Below are 23,821 nucleotides of genomic sequence, written 5' to 3'. Positions count from 1 at the left end.
GATATGTACACACACACACACACAGAGCCTTCATGAAACATGTGGCCAAATCTCCTGGGCACTTTTCTCTTGAAGTGGACCATGGAGCAAGAGAGAACAGTCCCGTGAAAAGTCAACAGCTGCATTTGATGGCCTGGCCTAACTTCCTTAGCCAGCTCATCAAGGGTGATTATGTTCTCATTTCCACCCTCAGACTGCAAAAGGAGAAAGGTCAGCTAGTCTGGGATCCCTTATACAGCTGTTACAGATGTTTATGGAAGAATTTAATATGCTGAATCTTTCCCAAAAGTAAAGGGAAAAAAAATCCTGTGACTCGGATATTGAGAACTCTATATTAGTGGTAGTGAGAGAACAGAGTTCTTTGTTAACTGACCCAGAACATTAAATTGATTATGTAATTTAACATCACTGTCCTATTTGATAGCTGCCTATTAATACTGCATTTCCTCCCTTATAGTCAATTGCAAACTCTAGAAATGGCAGACATATTTATTTAATTCCGAATTTGCAATTTTCTGCCATATGAACTATTAGTAATTTGTAATTTCTTTCTCCAAGGGGAGCCTATTACCCCAGGAGAGATGATGATCCTCTGTATTTGAAATGTGCAGTACATGGCTGCTTTCTCTTCTCATTTCCAGTTGCAGAAGAATATGGGAATTAGAGTGCTTTAACAACAACTCGTATTTGGGGAGGTGCTCTCTTTTCCGGAGAGTGATTATGCCTTACCAGACTCTTTGTCCTCTTCCTCAGGGACAATCAGAAGACAACAAAAATGGAACTACTACCAGCTGATGAGCAGAGGGCAAAGAGTTCAAATAAGATATGCAGTTACCAGTATTATGTGTTAAAAATTTGGTTTCAAGACCCTGTGTACTCAGTCAAACCAGTTTTCATTGAGATAGTCAAATAATTCCTATGCACACTGAATTTGACGGTCATCCTCCTAGAGATAGGATTCTTAAAAAAACACAAAGTAGGAAATAAGTATAATCATAATAAAGGAGAAATCAGGGCAGGGAGAATGATAGAAGAGGTAACACTGATCAATATACCTTGTGCACATAAATTGACACATTGAATTGAATCCCCTTTGGACAGCTATTTAAAGATAATAAGAATAAATTTATTTTAAAAAATGAACCATAGATTTATTTTTACAAAGGAGAATTTTCAAGTAAATCATCTCTTTGGTATGTCATTCTCAACAGAATTCCTTCTCCAGAGATCTTACTTTCCCATCATTTTTCATTCGGAGAATCAATTTGGTATGCAATTCTTCACCCTGACATACTGTTGTTCCCTCTGGATTCCTATAAATAAAACCCCTAATTCAAACATTTAAGTCTTTCCAAGGATGTCCTGTGTTTAGCAGAGGAGTGTTTAGCTAAATGAGCTGAGTCCATAAAGATAATCTTTGTTCTTACTTTTCATATTTTATGAAAATCCCTCTTGTTTTTGTTCCATTGTGGGCATTATCTTTCCACATTCCATTTCAGCCAGTGATGACGGCTGAGACCTGACCCCAGTGAGAGTTCTCCAAAGAACACATCACCCAGTGATGCTTTCAAAATTCCCAGTAACTGTTGAAAAGAGCCAAGGAGGCCAGGTGCTGGGCAGGAGGATATTTTAGGCTTAGCTGATGGTCCAAACTGGATTACTTCTTCCGCCTATTGAGAATATCCATTAAGAGAGAATACTGTATCTTCCTTGGTGCCTTCCCAGCAATGCGCTCTGTGAATTCTCATTCTATGTAAGTTTGTGTGGCATATTGTGATAATGTTTTTCCATAGAAAGTTCTGCATGTATGTAATCATTTCACTAGCAATGTGTAGGATCTGAGGGTCAGAAAGGAGAAACTTGGAGCTGGCTCCTCTATTGGTATTTCTTCTTCTATGGCAAAGAATACAAATACTAGATTAGCAGTGGGATATGGGAAATTGATGAGTTATACTTAGACGAAGTGAGGGTAGTCCTAAAGTTTATCAGGCTTAGAGATTAAGGACAGAACATTTAAGACTCAGGTATTAAAGATGATCTTCAATGAAAGGTAAATTTAGTCTCCATTCCTAGGTGTGCTGAGGACTTTTTTTAGAGAGTACAATATTTTTCCTTTACCTTTTATATTCTACCATATATGAGCCATAACTATTTAGTCTAATGATATTTAACCAATTGCCTACCTCTCTGCCTTTCTTTCATTTCCATCATCCTATTTTTGGCTTAGCATTTATGACTTGTTAAATGAAAATAGATTGCATGTTGGTTTCTCTGCCTCTAGAATGACCCCATCCACTCCAAACTGCTGCTGCTTGTAAGACAATCTTTATTAAATTCAGCCTCACACACCTTGAGAGGCTTTCCCATTGTTCAAAGGAAGATGTCTGAACTTTGTAGTCCTTAATCAAGTTCCAAGGTATCTTTTCACACTTATTGCCTAAGAATTCAATGTCCCAGCTTCTCCTCAAAGCTATTCCCTTTCCATTTTTACAATCCTGCTTTTGAATGACCCTCTTGCTCCTCCTAGCCTTCTGAGACAAACTACTTTTTGAAATTGACAGGCAAAAATCATTTCTGTTAAATTTCTCTGATTCCTGGATAAAAAGTGAATATTCCCTATTACTATAGCTTCTATTTCCTTCTATACTTCAATGTTTTGGTTTTGGTTTTAGTTTAGGTTTGGAGGGTTTTTTGTTTTATGTCAGTATCAGAGTTTGAACTTAGGGTCTCATATCTGTTCATCTTGCTTACATGGCTGACTGTCCATTAGTTGAGCCAGACCTCCAGTCAGCTTTTTGCTGATTATTTTCAAGATAGAGTCTAGAGGAACATTATGACTGGACTGGCTTTAAAGTATAATCCTCCAGGTTTCAGACTCTTGAGTATGTAGGATTACCAGGTGTGAGCTACCCATATCTGGTTTAACACGTCTTCTATTAAAGCTTATTGGTTATCTGTCTGCTGATAGACTGTTGCATCTGTAAGTTAGGAAGGGTCTTATAACATTGTATAAGGTTACTGTCCACCACACTGTATGTCTGAGAAACAGTTCAATATATGTTGGTTTGAAATAAATGAAGGATTCAGGCTCAAAGCAGGCAGCTTCTCTTCACTGCCCGCATAATTGAGTTGTAATTTTCACTTTTTCAGAAAGCCCATAGGATGGAGAAGGGATAGAAAAATCAGGGTAGAAGGCAGTGGAAGTTTTTGAAAGACACATGCCCTTCAAAACCTAACTTCATTACTCCCTGCAAGACCCACACAAAGACCTTTCTCTGTTGTCTCCACCTCCTCCCAGCTTCTGGATTTCTTTCATATTCTTATCTCCGTTGCACATGGCTTCTTGGAAGTAGTTTTATTAAAATGCATTTGAGGCAGTTGCTGGTCCATTAGCACCTTCTTGCATCCAGCTGTGTCAGATAAGCAACCAGAGACTTTTATTTTTCTCAATTAGGAAAACTTGGAGCTGCAGAGACAACTGAGAGGATTCAAAGTCTATCCAGGATGAAGTTTCACCACAGCCAAAATGCCACAGTTGCTATGCCTGGGTGGCTAATAGGCATGTAGTTATATCAAGGCCCTAAGCCTAAGCTAAGGAATATTTTTCCTGCTGCAACCAAATGGCCCCAGCAATCCATAGCAGGTTCTTGATGTTGAAGACCACTGAGAATATTTACCTCCAAATAGAGGTTAAAAGGCAAAGTCGAAAGCTATAGGAGAAAAGTTACAGAAATAGGCCCATATTGATAGTGGTCATTTTGGTCATCTTCTAAGAGGGACAGGATTATTAGGCATACCATCTTCTTCCTTTTGCTGGAGATCATGACAGCTTCGGTAGTCAGGTTTAAAACAGGAACTGGGAGAGGCTCTCATATTTTGCATAATAAAAAGGAACAAAAACTCCAGGCATTGTGGAACATGCTTGCAACTTTAGCTTTTTTAAAAAGGTTGTGGTTGGGCAAAAAAATTAATTGAGGCTCTATCTCAACTAAGAAGCCAGGACTGGCAGATCATGTTATACCTGTAATCCCCATGACAAGAGGCCATACATAGAAAGATCATACTCTGAATCATACTTTGACAGAAATAGGAACCTAAAAAGTAAAACAAAACTAGAGCTGGTGGTATGCTTCATTGGTAGAACTCCTGACTAGCAATTGCAGTCCCTGAGGCCCTGCATTCAAGCTCTAGTACCACTGAAAACACAGTTCTCTTATCACAATCCATCAGAGAAAGATGGAGGGAGGAAACAAATAAAACATTAATAGTATAAAACCATGATTTCTATCATGTGAGAACATGTACAGAAATACATTTCTCACCTCAGATTGAAAATGAAAGAATGAAGAGTTGCCACACACAGACACAAGAGCCAACAACAGAGAAGACAAAAACAGGGAATCTTGTCTGAAAGGCCCAGCACAGCACACTGAGGTGCATGAAAACCCTCCTTTAATCTGAAGCCATGACAGACAGGATAAATCATCACTGAAATTAGAGAAGCATAGTACAGTGCTGTCCTTTGCATACCTTATAAGGGAAAAGAGAAAGAAATGAGATTTTCAACAAGTTTTATTAAGCATTTGGATTATATCACAATATTTCTCTTAAATACAGGTCTATGTCTCAGACAGTGGATATCACTCCCCAGAACCATCTCTTCCATACCAAGTCAACAGTGGGCCTTTTGCTGAGAAGCACTCACCAATTGCTGCTCCTGGATTTACTAATTACTGACATACTATTTTTTTAAAAATTTACTCTGCTTCTTATGTAGGTGAGATAAACCTGTGTCTCAATTTTTGAAACAAAATCCCTAGCCGAGGCTGACAATTCAGTGTGAGAAATGTCCTATTCTGACTTGATATTCTCTTAACACCAAGATATACCTATTTATGAGCTAATGTTTTGGTGACACAACACATTTGCTCAGACCAAAAAGAGCCAACTAGTCCAATTCAGTCTCAGTGAGAAGGGAATCTCTTTTGATTGTTATTGTTGTTGTTGTTATTGTTGTTGTTGTCAGTGCTCATCTCCAACAGGCCACAGGAACATTAGTCTTCGGGAAATGCTAGATGTCATCACCAAGGCCTTGGACTATGTCATTTTGACATTAGAAGGCTGAATCAGGGTCATCTAGAAACTATGAGGAATGGGCCCCAGATGACAAACATGTAAGAAAGGTTAACAGACCATGAAGACAAAGCTATCATGGAAGCAGAATAAAAAAAAAGTTAATTGAATAAAAGAGAGTTTCATAACGAGAGGATTGTAAGATCTCAGACAGGATTTGAAGATCAAGAGTACCATTTTAATGTATATGTCCTATTTCTCCAGACCTCTCTGGCCTTAGGGCAATTGAGTCATCCTGTGCCAAATCTGTGATCACTTTGGTCGTTTGTGCTGCCAAGCCCTGTGCCCTTTGCCTGCGAGACTTACACACTGAGGCCTTTTGGGGACCATGCATTCAATCCTTCTCCATGTTGCAAGGTGAAAGGGGTCCTCTCTGTTCTCATTAAACTTGCATAGGACAGGCTTTGCAGCTATTGGGCTGGTTAGGCCTCCATTTGAACCTAGACACGGTGGATAGGAAAAAGATTCTGTGTATGTTGCACTGACTACAATTCTCCTCAATGCTCAGGAAGGCTGAAGATCTGACCTACAGTCTTCTCTTTTTCTGGTCTTCCCTGGGCAGCAACTCTGTTCCTTCTCCAGGTGCTTATATAGTTCCAAACAGTTTGTCCTTATCTTTTTTTTTTGGGGGGGGGTCCGGTCATGGGGCCTGAACTCTGGGCCTGGGCGCGGTCCCTCAGCTCTTCAGCTCAAGGCTAGTGCACTACCACTTGAGCCACAGCGCCACTTCTGGCTTTTTTCTTTTTGCTTATGTGGTGCTGAGGAATGGAACCCAGGGCCTCAGGCATGCAAGGCAAGCGCTCTACCACTGAGCCACCTCCCCAGCCTTATCTTTTTTTAAAGCTGGTCTTAGGAAAGGTAGTGTTCTTCATCCTGTCTCTACACTGGCACATTTGTGTGTGCACATGCACATATGCCTTAATTAACAGAGACAAACATAGGGCTCCAAGCAGGGCAGTTTGTGTGAACCTCCTGGCTTGTGTTCTTTATGTATCATTTTAGTCTAATACCTAGTGTTTTCCTTTCTTTTTCTCCTGGTTATGGATACCTTCTCTGACCACCACCCTTCCTTCTCCTGCTTGGCTCCCAGGCTATGAATTTCAAGCACTTTCAAAGCACATTGAACTTTTTGCCTCTGGCCCTTTACATTTCTGAGTATTTTGGCAAAAAAAACGTCCAGACCAGCATAGACCACTGGACCAGAACTCCTGGTAGGGCTCAAAATCAGACAGGACCCTAGAGGATATTAAGTGATTGGTGATAGACTGCCAAATGCTGTGCTTAGAAGAGCGTTTTCACTACTCTGAATAAAAAGAACAGCCTCCCAAACTCACAGAACTGAACTTCCACACAGGGGAATCACTGAAAAATTAAAGTGCCATCATATTGTTTATAGATGACAGTCTCTACCATCCATAACTCGTGACCAAACTAAAAAAATATCTTTTATTTTTTTTAAATGCAACACTTATAGTCTGTTGAATTTCTCTTTTCAAATTTGCACTACCACTTCAAAATCATTTCAGGAACAAGAAAATAGGTGAAACCCCATAGACTGCTGACATGCTGTGACAGAAGCAATCTAAGATAAAGGATCTGTGTGTAAAGATGACAGAGAAGAGAGATAGGCCGCAGTTGGAGCAGACACAGAGGGAATATTGAGAACCCAAAACACTGTTAAACATTGTACAATGGCAGGATTCCTTGGCCTCAGAAAACCCAGGAACCACAAACCACAGTAATAGGAGCTTAGGAGAGATTGGCTCGGGATTCAAGCAGCCTATTTAGGAGTCCAGATCTGTCACTGACCAGCTGTGTGTCCTGACCAAGTGCCTTATCATCTCTGTAACCACATCCTCACCTACAAACTAGGGTGGGAGGGGAAGAATTTTTAATGATAATAAGTGCTACCTTATGAGAATGAGATAGAACTGGATGACTTGGATAAGTAAGGTACTTGGCCTATTGCTTGCTAGAGGGAAGTATTAAGAAGGTCAGACAAATAAGGGAAAGCATGCTGGGTGAGGGCCGGAGCAGAGATCCAGCACTAGTGATAGAATGAGGAAACCAGAAGCGAAGCTACCCCAAGCCTCAGGGTTTCAATTCCTCATTCCCTTCTCCCTCATTCCCTGTCCAAACTTCTATCAGTAGCACCAACCCCATCATGGGAAAGGCTAGCTACTGAGGTTGGAGCAGCTTGCAGCTCTCAGAAATTCCAAGATACAAATCTATCTTTCCAAGCTCCTCTTTGCTATTCTGTCCTGTTTTAGGGACAAGGGTCCTCCTCACACAGAATTAGTGAAGACCTAACTATGCAGATTCTCCAGGGACAGAAACTTCTGGAAAACTCTCGTCAGGGAAAAACTGACTTGTAGCAAGCCATTCTGTTCAAGGAGCAGCTGAGGAGCTGGCCCCAGCCCTTGTAAACTTTAGACATGGTGCATGAGGGATACTAATGTAAAACAGCAGACATCATCAGCATAGTGTCTGAGTTGCCTCATGTATAAATGGGAAGCTAAAAACCACACAGGGTATACTATGTCAGAGAAAGATCCAGGTTTTCCAAGCTATGCAGGCATGTTCGGATTAACGTTCGGCTTTTTATTTGTACCCTGAGCAAAGCTCCTTTGAAAGATGTAAATTACTGCCAGGTGTTAGTGCCTAGTACATGTAATCCTAGATACTCAGGAGGCTGAGATCTGAGGATAGCAGTTTGAAACCAGCCAAAGCAACAAACTCCATGAGATTCTTATCTCCACTTCACCACAAGAAAATTGGAAGTTGGCACTGTGGCTCAAAGTGGTAGAGCACTAGCCTTGGGCACAAAAGCTCAGGAACAGCACCCAGGTCTTGAGCTCAAGCTCCACAACTAACCACAAAATAACAACAACAGATCATATCAATTTCCTCATGAAGTAAGTGTAAGTTGATTATATAAGGATTAAATATGCTCATATCAGAAGTGCCCTCGGCTCACATGTGCTGTTACCATTTTCTTTTCTCCATCTCCAGAATGCTTCCTCTACACCTGCCTACCCTAGCTGCCTTCAAAGGGCATCATTGCTTTGCCCAACAAGATTAAAGTGCACTTTGCCTTTTGGGGGGAGGTGGGCACATTGTAATACTTCATTTTATTTTAATTTTATTTTAAAGGTGTCGTACAGAGGGGTTACAGTTATATAAGTAAAACAGTGAGTACATTTCTTTGTTGAACATTGTTACCCCTTCTCTCATTTTTTTCTCCCTTCCCTCCAATTCCCTCATCCCTGTGCCAAGTTGTAAAGTTCTTTTCCAACATAGTGTCCTGTGAGAATCACGGTTGCATTGGTTCACCCTTTATCCTTTGTCTCACTATTTTCTTGTTCTCCTTCCTGTCCCCAAATCAGATAAACATATATACAAGACATAGGGTATCAAAATAAAAAACAGTAATAACAAGGGATAAACCAAAGGGAAAAAATGAAAAAATAAAAGAACTTCACACAGTATATTAAAAACAACAACAACAACAACAACAAAACCTCTTGTTCCCATATCCTGGAATTCATTCAATTAGCATTATTTTATATGGTCATATGTACATAGCTATTAAGCTATTGTGATCCTCTGCTGGGATTATCCTAAACATATACTAATTATTAGAAATGAGTTTCCAGCTGGTTGCTGGTGGCTCACACCTGGAATCTGAGTTATTCAGGAGATTATGATCTGAGGATTATGGTTAGAAGCCAGTCCAAGCAGGAAAAAACATGTGACTTTTGTCTCCAATAAACTACAAAGAAAAAGCTAGAAGTAAAGCTGTAGCTCAAGTGATAGCTAGCTTTGAGCTAAAAAGCTCAGAGACAGTGCCTGGGCCCTGAGTTCAAGCTCCAGGACTGGCATATACATACACAAGAAGATGAGTTTCCTGCAAAGTAATCTACTAGAGAATTGGTTGAGCCTTGGCTCAATGAGAGAACAAAACTAAGTACCCATAGCTTCAACTCACCCAGATAGTGCTGCAGTAAAATTGTCACTTGAGCCCTCAGGCTGCAGGTTTGTGATAGTTATTTGCATGCTGAAGTGGGCCCATTTCTTTTTCTCTGTATTAAATACCCATAGGCAATAATCCTCATTATGGGCCAATGGCTTGGAAAATGTTATTATTAAATCAAAGCCATTTGCAATAAGGGGAAAAATTCATCTACAACTATAAACTCTGTTGCTGATAGCTAAGCATTAAGAAAACAAATGGTCACCCAGTCCCTTTAAGCCCAATACTTATATGCTTAACCATGAGATGAGCTCTCCTAGGCCATGCTGGAATCAGGGAAGCTGACCTGGGATGAAGTTCCCAGAGATGTGGATGACTTCTCCTCAGAGATCAGGCTTGACCCTGAGTCTCTGGGTTGTGACTCTGGTAAATGATGGACAAGCTCTGACTAAACGAGGACCTAAGATGATATTTGTTAGGTTTAATTGTATGTGGTTCTCTTGTGAAGTATCTAAGATTGAGCACAGCTTTTGGAGTCAGATACACTAATGTGGTGATTCTAGCTGCACAACTGATTAACAGCCTCCATGTCTACCCTTCCAGTCTGGGACAACGCTTTAGAGAAATTGGATCAGCATGTGTTATCATGTTACAGATTTTGCATCTTAAGAGGAGTCAGCGACTTGCTTTGACTGGGGCCATGCTGTGCTTACATGTGTTGTGCTTCGGTAGGGGCTGATGAAACTCACTGGAGACATGCTGCTCTTCCTCTGTTGCCCAGTGGTCCAGATGTTCAGCCAGGATTGATCTCTACTGAGTCCTGAGAATCCTAACTATGGCTGATAATTAGAATCTGGGGAGCTAACAGGAACATTGTATCCTTTCCTGAAGTCAATTATCTCAGTATCTCTGGAAATGAAGACTATCTCTCTCTCTATCTATCTATCTACCTACCTACCTACTTACCTACCTACCTATCCATGTGTGTCTATCTATCTACATATCAATCAATCTTTCTTAGCTACTAAAAAAACTCATATTCTTTTAGAACATTAACTACTATAACCTCACATAGTGCTAAAACTTGTATATTTATATAGGAATTTTAACTATATAATTAACAATGGGTTGCCCTTCCAAGGTAGAAGATCTGTAGCACTGAATTAATTCCATTTAACTAGATGTCCTCCACACACACACACACACACACACACACACACACACACACACACAAAAGTGAGAAAAATTCTGGTTATTCCACTTCCCATTAAAGAGGAAACTGGGGTGCTGGAGTAATGCGATTTTTGAATTCTGGGTGGGCAAGTGGGAAGGATAAAACTGCAAAGCATGGATATTTTTCACATGCAACTAATTGTTGCCTGTGTACCATCTGTTAAATAGACACTGCTGCATGCTAGAAATATGCAGCAAACAAGATACATTTTTTTCCTTGCTAAAAAATTATAATTTAGTTGAAGAGATGACATAAAAAGTGAGTATATGAGTTTATGTGATCTAAGGTATTGTACCTATAAGCAACATTTCTTTTTTAGGTGAAACATGAGAAACTGATTAATGGGCAGCTTAACAAAACTAAAGCCTTCAGGAAAAGAAAGATGAAGATGCTATTTATTTTGAAAATTCTTGTTTTACAGGCCAGAGGACTGATGAGGGCAGTCAGCATTCCTCACACTTATCAAGAACAGAAGGAAACAATGGAGATCCCATTGAGCTATGAGGAAATGGGTTTATCAGCTGCTAGCTTCTCTCAAGGATGTTGTGTGGTGATCGCATTCATTTGGGGCTCTCCTAATGAATCACCACACCAGATGAACCTGGTGTGGCTCCCTCTTCATCTTCACACCTTTAAAAGATTTGGTCTATTGGTACAATGCACGCTGGGAAGGTCTTAGCAAGACATTTTCACTTGTACCTAGTGTTCTCTTGCAACTTTCTTTGTTTTTTGTAGCTCCTATTCCTCCCCTCCCCCAAATTCATCTCGAGGGCCAATTTTATACTGTTCATTGTCCCCATCACTCTTCCTCATGATGACTGTCAAGTCAGCACTTTTCTTCCCAATGCTGGTCCTCTAGGATGGACACTCCTAGCACCTCCCAGCCCCATGCTATTCTTGCCATGTCACCAGGGTCATACCATATCTGTGCTTGCTTCTTACCTGAATTTCACGTGAGTGGTAGAAGTACTGTAAGGAGGAAATCTGGAAGGTTATGGTCTGAAACCCACAAGATGCTTCTCTTTATTTTTGACATGCTGATGAATTAGAAGAAATACAAATAATAATATCACTAACAATGACTTGTAAGTTGTTTAATGAGAAATATAAAATGTAGATCCTTAACCTGGAGGTTGTCATCATCTACTTTATTAATCTCGTCATCCTATACAGGACATTACTATGCGCCAAAGAGATTATTAATCAAATTTGAATAGCTCTTAGTTCCTACTTTAGCCAAAAAAGATGGTACTGCTTTTGTTTATATCTTAAGTACTAAATTACTTAAAAACAACAACAGCAACAACAAGTTTCTTTTTGCTCTGATATTCCTAGTGCTAAACTGATTGCTGAAGAATGAAGAAGTAGATTTTTCTTATTCCAATCCTCCAAAACCCAGTCATAAGAGCCAATGGAAATGCCTAGCATTAGCAAAAGGCCTTTAGAAATGATAAATGCCTAGTGATCAAAGAGAGATGCCCATGTTATCTCCAAATCCTTCCCTTGTTGTAAAACAGTTGTTTTCCTAAGGATAGGGGGAGCTCATATTGTTAATAGTCTCTTGCTCTACCCCCCACTTAAACGCCATGTCCATGGGAAGCTAGAAGGCAAAACAAAGCAGTAGTATCATCCATTGAATAGGTTGCAGAGCAGAATAGTTATACCACTTAATCAGGGCTTAGCCCCAGTCTTGTGGGAAGTGAGACTACTCCTAATGGGTGCTTCTTGCAATGTTATCACCTTATATATTAAGTCTTTCTTCTTATTCATTTACAATGAAAAATCTTCTTCTTCTGACTCTAAACTAATTGAGAAATAAGACACAAGGAAGTGATATAAGATTTAAATGTCACTTTTTAGTACTTTATATTTCTTTTCAAAGTGGACATCCTATTAAGACATTTTTGTTTGTTTGCAAAGTAGAATTCATTGCTATGAGAAGCTAAATTCCCACTACAACTGAGAACAACGACTTTTTGTCAATTTTTTCCTCTCTCTCTCTGTCTCCTGTGTGTGTCTCAGTCTCTGTCTCTGTCTGTCTCTCTGTCACCTGTGTGTGTCCTGGGCCTTGAACTCAGTGCCTGAGTGCTGTCCCTCAACTGTTTTGCTCAAGTCTACTGCACACTGAGGCTCAGGAGCCACAGCTCCACTCACTTGAGCCACAGCTCCTTTTTGTGCTTTTTGGTAGCTAATTGGAGATAAAAGTTTCATGAACTTCCCTGTCTACTCTGACTTCAAATCATGATCCTCAGACCTCAGTCTTCTGGGTAGGTAGGATTACAGGCATGAGCCACCAGTGTCCAGCTAATCTTTCTAAAGAAATAGGAGTATCCATTTCCACTGACTATTTTACATTTTCATCTCCATATTTAGATTTTTTGACTATCAAGTTGAAGACAATGGAAAATCAGGACTGTGTAGATGACTCAATGCTTCCAATTTTCTACTTCCTTCTAAAATATTGGATATTTCTGTGAGTATGCACATTCTATGAACTTCAGTATCTGATAAGGGGCAGCATGTTCTTTATATTTCTCATTAAGGCTGCCATGGGAGATCAAGAGCATTCCTGCCAGGTATTGCTCATCTAGGCATATCTCTGAATTTGGCTTGTATATTGAGATTCTTCAATACCAACCACTTTGTAGGCACTCTAGTATTCCTGTTCAGGTGTTATATCAGACAGATGATGGTTCAATTAAAACTACAACTGTGAAAAAATCCAAATATTGAATTAAGACATTTCATTTGCCAAAGAGATTATAGGGTCCCCATCTCTAACCAGTCCTTGAATAATGAATTCCCTAACCAACCACAGAGCTTCTTTACAAAAGGTTAAGTTCATTCTCCATTACAAAGTCTTGTGAATGGTCCCCAGGGGTGTGTTGATGAAGGAAGAGGAAGTCTGGTTAAGCATTAATGATCATAGTGGCCAGTACAATGTCTGCTTCTCTCTGGGAAGGAAAAGATATGATATTGATTTATCAAGAGGTGTATTTCCATTGGAGACAAAGAGTGCAGCCACACAGTTCTTCATGGTAAACACAATGGTTTTCCATCTGATATTTGATAGTTTCCAATGCCAGTAACAAATAAATCTGCATAACTATAACATATATCTTAACAAATAATAGAACCAGAATTTTAATGTAAGGAGTCTAGAAGATACTTTTCCTTATTTTCCACATCTTTGGATGGAAAAGCTTTTTAATATGAGCTTTTTCTCCTTTGTCTGCCAGGTTCTTTTTCTGTTGCTTATAATTATAAACACTGTTTAAAAGAAGGAGGCAACAATGCTCAATAGAAAATGTACTCACTACCTTACTCATGTAACTGTAACCCCTCTGTACAGTAATTTTACAATCAAAAATGAATGAAAAAATAAGAATAAAAAATTATAAACACTGTTTAGTGTATTATCGGTGGTGATAAAGCAAAATAATGACCTAACTAAACTTGCTTCCTAAGTTTACTTTTTGTTGTGGGACTCTTTCATTGTTTAAACAGATGTTTAAGAAAGAACAAGAAAATAAACAATTTTAAGAGTCAGATTTTCAACACAGGCAAAAATCTGGGAATTCTGAAACAAAATCTTAATATGAAGTCATAAGTACTGAAGAAAAAAATCATAATGAATAAATTAGCAATGACAGGGTGATTACTTCAGGAAAGAGTATTTGAAATGGATAGTTTCATAAAAAACTAAGACTTCATTATGCAAACATGTGTGCATACACATATTCAGATACATACCATGTATACTTGCATGGTTTAAAAACAGATAACTTGTAAACAGCTACCCCATACCTTAGCAGTAGCCATAGCAACTGAAACTATTCATTTTTTGTCTCAAATAATGTGTGCAGGTCTATTTCACTAACAATTCAGAAGAGGACATTGACAAATGATCACTATATTCACCCAGCCATTTTAAATAGGAAGGCATTTGGCTGAATTCTAATTTGACCAATGAATATTTAACTGATAAAGCTGCCAGATAAGATATCAGCCAAAAAAGAAAGAAGAGAAATGAAACTGGAGTTGCTATCATGCAAAAGATCCTTTAATGAAGGACATGAAAGGAATGTTGTAATTCTGGGCTAAAAATCTGTTTGGGAGAAAGAAGAGCAGCTGGCTCACAATTTAGAAACCTTGAAGATTCTGTGACCTCCAAAATGTCTAAGCCACAGAGGGTATTTTCCTACCTTATATAATGTTTTGTTTTTCAAAGAAAAAGGAAAAAAATACCTTAGCATGTTTTAACTTCAAAGCAACAAACAAAATGAAACATTGGAATAATGGAAAATTCAAAGACTGTCCAAGTCCTAAATTTATCAAATACATCCTCTGCATGTATTACATTGTTTTGGAACATCCTAGACAAACTTTTTGAATTATTCTGAACCTCTGCTGGCCATAGGATATCTATCTGTTCAGTGCTAGCACTGAAGGAAGATCCAAATTCAGATTAATTTTTCAAGCATATTTCATTAGAATATTTAATATTTATTGAGTGTTCATTATTTGTCAAGATCTGTGTTTAGTATGTTGGATCTTTATATTTACATGAAAATTGTCTGTAATAGATGCCATTTTAATTCTATTTGTGAATAACGAGGCAAAACTTTGGAGATGTTGAATATATTGCCAATGTTTGTGCAGTAATTAAATACTGAAGGATTTGAGAGTGGAACCCTGGAGTAGCTCTCCAGAAACACACAGCCGAACAATTATACTCTGCCACCTCCTTTTTTTTTTCATTTCTCTGATCTTTTTCCTCCCGACTTTTCTTCTCCCTTTTATCAATTGCTTTCATACTTTATGTAGAGATAGAAAAATAAACTGAAAGAAGTACTGTTTATAGTATAGTTGTATGAAGTTCATAGTTGTGCCTGACACACAACTCTTATTTAATGAATGCTGCTGGTAGTAATTATTTAAATAAATGCATATCCATTATATAGGATATTAGATTTGGTTGCTTAGAATATTTTCTTTGTGTAGGAAGTTTAGTGAATGGTCAAATACCAAAATGAAGGTTGCTTGGAAAACATTAACAAGAAGCTAACAATTTAGTAGAAAAACAGAATGGGCTATCAAGCTAAGAAATATGAGGGCACCCATCCAGGGCTATTCCAATCTAGTGTATTCAGTGACAGAGTGCTTGTGCTTTAATCCTTCTCAAGGTCTCATGACAATGATTACATTGAAACACAGTTGATTCAAAATGCAGAAGAAAACTAAGAGATCAAAATTTGTAGATTTACTTGTCTAGAAGACAACTTCCCTCATTATTATGTTTGGTTAAGATTAAAAACAATTTTTTAGTATCCCAATGATTTCTAAACAACATTAGCCATTGGTAAATGAGTGACCAATAAACACTTAGTTTTGAAGCTAAAACTAAAAAGAAATTTCGTATCTAAAATATTCATGCCCCAAATATGTATTTAATGAGAAGGTAGGTGTTTTTAAATGTGTGGTAAGAAAATAAGAGGCGGGGGTGGAGTTGCAGAAAATGGTCCTGGGTCATTCTCTTTACAAAGATATTTCTATTGCTGAGACAAAACAGATTTCTGATCATTTGGTTGCTATCTTTTCTAGTTAGATACTTATGGAAACCTGATAACCACATAGTTTTGTTGAAGAAGAGTTGACTTTCTTCCATGATATTAGTAACTACTTATGCTCAAATGCTGCATTTCTTTTCTCTTCAAAAGTCTGCCTCCCACTATTTGTCTTTCTTTAGTCCATGATGGGCTTAACATTGCTTAGTTGCCAAACAGATTGATGATGTCCCCACTCCAGAAAATGTTATTAATTGGTATATAGAATGTAGCTCTCACACACCTTAACATTCTGTAAAGTCCCTTCAGTATTAACAGAGGATACATTAGAATAACAATAACAGACCACATGAAACTGCCCAGGAAAGAGATTGCCAGTTTAGTTTCAGAGGCAGAATTTTGTGTAAAAAGGCTTAATAGGCAGACTTACTGAGGGATATTCAGGCATAAATGGTGGTCAGTCTGGTTCACTGAAAAGCGATTCTTGAGTAACCAAGACTGTGATTTCTAAAACAAGGATCCAAATGGGGCTTTTGTTGCTGTCTGGTTATTTAGTGCTCTCCACATATGTGGTCTGCTCTTGTGCCCCTAAATCTCCTTAAGAAACAATGTCTTACAGAGTCCCAGTGCTCTGCATTGAGAACTCCACTATTCATCACTGAGGCTTCTGGGGCCCTGGGGATTACAAATTCCCATTGAAAGTCAGAAGACTGAGCCAAGACTGACAAACATGGCCTGAGAGAGTCTTCTAAATCAGGCAAATATATATTTGAAAGTTCCAGAAAACACACCTAAAAGGAAAAGAAAATATACCAGAAATCATAGTTAAAAAGCATAAAAGGAATCTGCATAATTGGAAGGAAAGAAGGAAGGAAGGAAAGAAGGGAGGGAGGAAGGAAGGAAGGAAGGAAGGAAGGAAGGAAGGAAGGAAGGAAGGAAGGAAGAATGGAAGGAAGGAAGGAAGGAAGAAAGGAAGGAAAGAAAGAAGGAAGGAAGGAAGGAAGGAAGGAAGGAAGGAAGGAAGAGAAACAAAGGCTTTAATAACATTGGAATTGAAATAATAAACAGGTTTATTAGATAACTTTGAGGTTAACTACTAAGCCAACATTGGACACAGTTACCACCATGATACACGTTGAAAGTTACTACTCTTCCCAGAGAAACCTAGTGGTCTTAGTATAGATTTGGAGGTCTAAAATTTTTTTTCTGATGAAATTTCAGGATGCTCTCTCTGTAAAATGTGGATAATAAAAACTTTTCATTGATACTTATAGGATAATCAGTGTAATGCTTTAGCAAAGTTCTTGGACATTAAGTGCTCAATAAATAAGTGGATTTAAACAAGTAAATATAGATATATAGCATCTAAATTATTTATTTAAAAGATGTAAATATTGGACGTAGGGTTTTTTTCTTATTCTCCGAAGTCAGCTCCTATTTTCTTACTTTTACTGTTAAGAGAAAAGTTTTGTCTATAATGACTTATTTCACTTAAGTAATTCAGCAAGCATTTATTATTAAATATAACTCATTATTTTAGTCTTACCCCCCAGTCTAAAGTTAACTATTATTGAACTAAGTTAAATATATCAGCTCCATAACTGACTGGCTTAGACTATTACCAGGAAAACAGCTATATATATGTAGAGGATATATGAACTTGTTCTCAGTACAAGTCACCACCAGGATGTTAGCATGAATGCTATAGTATCTGTGTGTGATCTTCAGAATTTTTTCTGTTTCAATGACTCCTGAAAAATCAGACTTGTGGTGAATTACATCAGGGAGAAAGTGAAATATCTCTGCCAGAATCTTCTCTCTTCTCCCCAAATAAAAACTATGCATCCATCTTTAAGTGCATGGTCATTCTTGGAATGCTTATTTTTTTTAATCTTCTTTTATTTATTTATTTATTTATTTTAATTTTAATTTTTATTTTTTGTGAACATACTGTACAGAGGGGTTACAATTACATGGGCAAGATAATGAGTACATTTCTTATCAAGCATTGCAGCCTCCTCCCTTGTTTACCCTTCACATCCCTTCCCAGCCCCCCACCCCGGTCCCCCCACCCAATCTCCCCCCCCCCCACCAAAGTTGTAAAGTTCGTTTTCGACATGACAACTTGTACTTCTCATAGTTGCAATGGGTCCACCTGTATCCTTAAACGACTTGTTTTCCCCATCTCCTCCACAGCTGCACTTATATTGCCATGCACTTTGATGTTTTGTTGGATAGTATACATTATTATTTTTCTATTCAATTAAAATGTGTTTTTCTTCTAATGAAAATAAATCGTCAGTCCTGAAGGCAGAAGATAATACCCATACTTCTTATATGTATCATCCTAAGTAAAATAATATTTAGAAAAATAGTGAGAAACGAGAAACAAATGGCCCTTGATTGATGGATTATAGTGGCTGTTCTCACAGCAAGCATGTCTGCTCTATAGCACTTTCACAGTTGAGCATTCATATTTTTTGTGCGATTACTTGATTAATGTCTATCTGACCAGCTGTAGTATAAGTTCTACAATGGTAGTTGCTAGTACTTTTTTAAAGTATTGTATATTAAATAGTATCCTCCCTCAAAATTCCATTTTCTATCAGCAACTTTACTGTGACCTTATTTGGAAACAGAGTCTTCACAGGTACACTCAAAGATCATATCAGACAAACATGGATCCTACCTCTAATGAGAGTGTGTTTTTTAAGAAGTAGAACTACACAGAGATAAAGAGCATACACAGAGATGCAGAGACTGAAGGGATGGATAACACCAAGGATGCCTAAGCAACCACCAGAATCTCAGGAGGTGGAAACTGCTGTTGCCTCAAAACTTCCAGAAAGAACTGACTGAACAGATGCTTGGATTTTGGCCTTCTGGTTCTTTGAGCTGTGAAATACTATGCTTCTTTTATTTTAAGCAACTACTTGTTTTAATTTCCTAGGAAGCTATAAGAAGTGAATGTACTGTACTATCCATACAGTACACATTGCAATAATGGTTAGCAGGTATCTGAGAGAGGAAAGAAGGGGGTCCTAATTCACTGTTTCCATGAAATATAATTTTCAAAACTTGCTTTCTCAGAATGATATAATGGCCAGATTCTCAAGATCATCCCAAAGCAGCTAAGTTAAAAATAAAAATTAAAAAATCCTCAGGGAGTTACACGTGGGTAAGAATACTGTATTAAGTTGCCTCAGCCCCCAAGAAGGTGGATAAAATGGCAGGAACTCCCAAATACTTCTCAGTCCTACCTCTTAATGGACTTAACTCTCCAATTAAGCGACATTGACTGTCTAGTTGGATTAAAAAGTAAGATCTTCTATCTGGTACCTTCAGGAGTCACACCTTGCCCATAAAACAAACACATTTTGAAAGTGAAAGGCTGGAACAAAATCTACCAAGCAAATGGCCGCTATAAAGAGGCGGGAATTGCAATCCTAATATCAGATAAAATATACTTCAAATTAAAATTAGTGAGAAGAGATAAAGAAGGTTGCTACATACTAATTAAGGGATCTCTCCTTCAGGAGGATATTACAATTATAAATCTCTATTCGCCAGACAACAAAGCACCCAAATTCATCCAAGAAACACTACTTTCCCTCAAATCTCACATAGATTCAAAGACATCAATTGTTGAGGACCTTAACACACCACTATCCCCACTAGAGAGATCAACTCTGCACAAACTCAACAGAAAAACCACAGATCTAAACAACTGCATAGATAAACTAGATTTAACAGACATCTACCGAATATTTCACGCAGCAGCATCAGAATACACATTTTTCTCAGCAGCACATGGAAAATTTTCCAAAATAGACCACATTTTAGGTCACAAAGCAAACTTGTCCAAACTCAGAAACGTTGAAGTTATATCTTGCATTCTCTCAGACCACAAAGAAATAAAATTAGAACTCAACATCAAAAGCCACCAAAGAAAGTCCTGTAACACATGGAGGCAGAACAACACACTGTTGAATCACCAGTGGGTCATGGAAGAGATTAGAAACGAAATTCAAATGTTCATGATATTCAACAAAAATGAACACATAAATTACCAGCTCCTTTGGGAAACAGCAAAGGCAGTACTCAGAGGCAAGTTTATAGCTCTGAGTTCCTACATCAATAAATTGGAGAGATCTAAAACCAAAACATTAATGAGACATCTGAGCCTTCTTGAAAAAGACCAGCAAGATAAACCCCCAATTAAGTAGATGGAAAGAAATCATTAAAATGAAATCAGAATTAAACAAATTAGAGTCCAAAAAAAAAAAATAGAAAGAATCAACAAAACAAAGAGTTGGTTCTTTGAAAAAATTAACAAAATTGACAGACCTTTAGTAAATCTTATCAGAAAAAGAAGAGAACACATCCAAATAAATAAATTCAGAGATGAGAATGCAAACATCACCACAGAGAAACAACCAAGATTCAGAACATTATAAGAGAATACTTCTCAAACCTTTATGCTAATAAGTTTGAGAACTTGGTAAAAATGGACCTTTTCCTAGCAAATATTGACATGCCAAAACTAAACCAAGATGAGCTAAACCATCTTACCAGACCAATATCAACCATTGAAATAGAAACAGCAATAAGAGATCTCCCATCTAAGCAAAGCCCAGGACCAGATGGGTTTACAGCAGAATTCTACAAGACCTTCAAAGCAGAGCTCACACCAATACTCCTCCAACTCTTCAATGAAATTGAAAGAGAAAGTTCATTACCGAACTCATTCAATGAAGCCATCATAACCCTCATCCTAAACCGAGGCAGGGACTCATTAAAGAAAGAGAACTATAGACCCATTTCTTTGAAGAACATTGATGCAAAACTTATCAACAAAATTTTGGCCAACCAACTTCAACAATTCATCCAAAAAATCATAAACCACGATCAAACAGGATTCGTTTCAGGGATGCAAAGCTGGTTCAATATATGCAAATCAATTAAGACAATTCATCACATCAACAAGTGCAAGGATAAGAACCACATGGTTACCTCAATAGATGCAGAAAAAGCATTGACAAGATCCAACATGCCTTTATGGTGAAGGTTCTGGAAAAATTAGGAATCTATGGAACATTCCTCAATACAATAAAGGCTGTATATGAAAAACTTACAATCAGCATTATACTTAAAGGTAAAAAACTAAAGCCATTTCCTCTTAACTCAGGAACAGACAAGGATGTCTCTCTCCACTTCTCTTCAATTTAGTATTAGAATGTTTAGCTTCAGCAATAAGACAAAATGCAAACATAAAAGGGATACAAATAGGGAAAGACGAATTAAAACTCTCCCTCTTTGCATACATAGACTAGTTATTGCAAATAAGGGAAACCATGGGACCTATGTTTCTTTGGGCCTGGCTTACTTCACTTAATAAAATTTTTTCCAAGTCTTTCCATTTCCTAACAAATGGACAAATGACATTCTTTTTGATTGAGGCATAGAATTCCATTGTGTATATATAACACTTTTTCTTGATCCTTTCATCTACTGAGGGGCATCTGGGTTGGTTCCATATCTTAGCTATGGTAAATAATGCTGCAATAAACATAGTTGTGCTGGTAGCTTTAGTATGGCATTGTTTGTGATCATTTGGGTAAATGTCCAAAAGTGGAATTGCTGAGTCATAGGGGAGCTCTATGTGGAGTCTTTTGAGGAACCTCCATTCTACTTTCCAAAGTGGTTGAACAAGTTTACACTCCCACCAACAATACAGTAGGGTTTCCCTTCTGGCCACATCCTCTCCAGTATCTGTTGTGATTAGAGTTCTTGATTATAGCCATTCTAACTGGAATGAGGTGGTATCTCAATGTTGTTTTGATTTGAGTTTCTTTTATGGCTAGGGAGGTTGAGCATTTCTTCATGTGTCTATTGGCCATCCTTCTTTCTTCTTCAGAGAAGTTTCTCTTTAAGTCTTTAGCCCACTTATTTATTGGGCAGTTGTTTCTTTGAGGATTTGTTGTTGGGGGATTTAATTTTTTGATTTGCAGGTATATTTTAGATATGAGACCCTTGTCTAGTGAAGATCTTCTCCCAATCCGTGGGCTTTCTATTGATCTTGCTAGCTATGTCCTTTGCCATGCAGAAGCTCTGCAATTTCATGCAATCCCATTTGTCCAACCTTTCTTTGATTTGTTGTGTTTTTGGGTCTCTATTAAGAAAATTTCAGCCTGTGCCAAGGAGACCTAGGGTTTCCCCTATACCATCCTGTAATGTTTTCAGAGTGTCTGCTTTGACTCTGAGGTCTTTGATCCATTTGGAGTTGATTCTGGTGCAGGGTGATATATATAAGGATCTAGCTTTAGTTTTCTACAAGTAGTTAACCAATTTTGCCAGCATCATTTAATGAAGGGGCTGTCTTTCTTCCATTCTATTTTTTTAGCTCCCGTATCGAAGATTAGATGGCTATAGGTCTGTAGGTTCATTTCTGGGTTTTCAATTCTATTCCATTGGTCCTGAGGTCTGTTCTTGTGCCAGTACCAAGCTGTTTTGATTACTTACTATGGCTTTGTAGTAGACTTTGAAATTTGGTATAGCTATTCCTCCAGCACTGTTCTTTCTGTGAAGGGTTGTTTTTGCTATTTTGGGGTCTCATGAATTTTGGGGTCATATGAATTTTTTGGATTGTCTCTTCTATTTCCTTGAATAATGAGGTTGGAATATTGATAGGTATCACATTGAATTTTTAGATACCCTTGGGAAGTATTGCCATTTTCACGATGTTGATCCTTCCAATCCAGGAGCATGGGAGGTTTTGCCACTTTCTAACTTCTGTTTCGACTTCCTTTTTCCGGTTTTTAAAGTTTTCATCACAGAGGTCCTTCATTTCTTTGGTTAAGTTAATTCCTAGGTATTTTATTTTTTGTGGGACTATTACAAATGGAGTTGCTTTCCTGATTCCAGCCACGCTTTTCTCATTGTTGGCATACAGAAAAGCCATTGATTTTTGAGGGTTAATTTTATACCCTGCTACTTTGCCAAAGTTTTGAATCAGTTTTCCTCAGTTTTGAGTAATTTTGGAGTGGAGTCTGTGTGATTGTTTAAATACAAAATCATGTCATCTGCAAAGTGGGAGAGTTTTGATTTATTTTTCCCTATTTGTATCCCTTTTATGTTTGCATCTTATCTTATATTTGTAGCTAGGCCTTCTATTACTAGAACAAATGTTTTTTCTTTCTTGTGATTTTTTCTAACATTTATAAGATGATTTCTTTATTGCCTTATATGTCCCTCCCCCACGGTATAACTCCTGCTTTCATAGTATTTTATGTTGGTATAATTTGTGGAGGGGAAGGGAAAAAACAAATCATTTAAATATGGATACAGGTGGACGGATTGCAATAGTGAGATATATAAATCGTTATATTGAAAAACTAAGTATACAACTAATTATGTTTAAAAAATGAAGTATACAACTTTGGCTGAGGGGGTAACGGGAGAGGGGGTTGGAAATGGGAAGGGATGGGAAGGGGAAACAAAGGAGAAGGCAACAATGCTTGATAAGAAATGTACTGATTACCTTGCCCATGTAATTGTAACCCCTCTGTATGGTATTTTCACAATGAAAAAAAATTTAGACCCCACTACCATGATCTCTACCATAATATTAATTACCATTATATCCCCATTTGCATGTCTACACAGGAATAGTTGCATGTAAAAATAAAGTTTTTTATTGCAAAAATAAGAATACTGTATTATTGTAAGAATACTCTACAGAGGAATTACAGTTACATGAACAAGGTAATGAGTACATTTCCCATTGAGCATTGTTGCCTCTTCCTTTGTTTTTCTTCTACCATCCCTTCCCTCCCACTTCAACAACTACCCTTTCCCCCTCCTCTTACCCCGCCCTTCTGCCGAAGTTGTAAAGTTCATTTTCAACATAGTGTT

Source organism: Dipodomys spectabilis, unplaced genomic scaffold (genome assembly GCF_019054845.1).
Source record: "Dipodomys spectabilis isolate Male_0828 unplaced genomic scaffold, ASM1905484v1 ptg000098l, whole genome shotgun sequence".
In the NCBI taxonomy this organism is placed as follows: domain Eukaryota; kingdom Metazoa; phylum Chordata; class Mammalia; order Rodentia; family Heteromyidae; genus Dipodomys; species Dipodomys spectabilis.
This window is presented reverse-complemented; position numbering follows the sequence as displayed.